Source organism: Erythrolamprus reginae, chromosome 1 (assembly GCF_031021105.1).
Source record: "Erythrolamprus reginae isolate rEryReg1 chromosome 1, rEryReg1.hap1, whole genome shotgun sequence".
Classification (NCBI taxonomy): domain Eukaryota; kingdom Metazoa; phylum Chordata; class Lepidosauria; order Squamata; family Dipsadidae; genus Erythrolamprus; species Erythrolamprus reginae.
This window is the reverse complement of record NC_091950.1, coordinates 424,673,709-424,675,375: the sequence shown is the minus strand read 5'-3', so window position 1 is coordinate 424,675,375 and position 1,667 is coordinate 424,673,709.

Below are 1,667 nucleotides of genomic sequence, written 5' to 3'. Positions count from 1 at the left end.
CCGAGTAAAGTCAGGCCGCCTGGCAAGAGAGTTAATGTGGAAGCTATTTGCCAGGATCAAATCGGATTTGTAGCAAAGCTGAAACTCGGATTCTTCCCCGACTGTCAATCCATCCACCCATTCCTCAATTAATGGCCATGGAGAGGATCACGGCTTAAGCGGCACCAATGAGGGGAGGGCGGCCTATAATCCTGCTGCAAGCCCACTCGGTTTGGCATGGACCCATCTCCCCCCCCCCAGTGGCTTCCTAGGGAGGCAGGGGGGCTATTCCTGGCAGAGTAGACCTGGGGGGCCCTGAAGTTTTCAGCAGCATCCCTGGGTTTGTGTGTGTGTGTGTGTGTGTGTAGTGGGCTGGTCCATTAGCGAGGGGGTGCGTCCATTCTCCAGGCGATTCTGCTGCTTTTCTAAGGCGATGGGTACCAAGGAGCTGCCCAGTGTTTAAATTCCTTGCATGACAATAAAACAGCGGGAGAGAGACACTGATTGTTCCAAGCCCACCTGGCCCTCAGTTATCTGAGCCAGAAATGATGCCTCTTCCATGGCAAGACAGAGAGGAACAGCAATCTAGCACACCGGCTGGGGGAAAGGGAGGGAGGGAGGGAGAGAGGGAGAGAGGGAGGAAGAAAGGAAGGAAGGAGTCAGAGGGAGGGAGGGAGGAAGAAAAGAAGGAAGGAAGAAGGGAGGGAGGGAAGGAGACAGCAAGGAAGAAAGGAAAGAATTAGACAGAGGAAAGGAAGGAAGGAAAGATGGATGGATGGATGGATGGATGGAAGGAAGAAAAGAAGGAAGGAAGGTGACAGCAAGGAAGAAAGGATAGAATTAGAGGGAGGGAGGAGGAAAGAAAGGAAAGAAGGAAGGAAGGAAGAGAGAAAGAAAGAAGGAAGGAAGAAGAGAGCAAGGAAGAAAGGATTGAATTAGAGGGAGGAAGGAGGAAAGAAAGGAAAGAAGGAAGGAAGGAAGAGAAAAAGAAAGAAAGAAGGAAGGAAGGAAGGTGACAGCAAGGAAGAAAGGATAGAATTAGAGGGAGGAAGGAGGAAAGAAAAGAAAGAAGGAAGGAAGGAAGAGAGAAAGAAAGAAGGAAGGAAGAAGAGAGCAAGGAAGAAAGAAAGGATAGAATTAGAGGGAGGAAGGAGGAAAGAAAGGAAAGAAGGAAGGAAGGAAGAGAGAAAGAAAGAAAGAAAGAAGGAAGGAAGGAAGGAAGGAAGAAGAGCGCAAGGAAGAAAGGATTGAATTAGAGGGAGGAAGGAGGAAAGAAAGGAAAGAAGGAAGGAAGAGAAAAAGAAAGAAAGAAGGAAGGAAGGTGACAGCAAGGAAGAAAGGATAGAATTAGAGGGAGGAAGGAGGAAAGGAAGGAAAGAAGGAAGGAAGGAAGAGAGAAAGAAAGAAGGAAGGAAGGAAGAAGAGAGCAAGGAAGAAAGAAAGGATAGAATTAGAGGGAGGAATGAGGAAAGAAAGGAAAGAAGGAAGGAAGAGAGAAAGAAAGAAAGAAGGAAAGAAGGAAGGAAGAAGAGAGCAAGGAAGAAAGGATAGAATTAGAGGGAGGAAGGAGGAAAGAAAGGAAAGAAGGAAGGAAGAGAAAAAGAAAGAAGGAAGGAAGGAAGGTGACAGCAAGGAAGAAAGGATAGAATTAGAGGGAGGAAGGAGGAAAGAAAGGAAAGAAGGAAGGA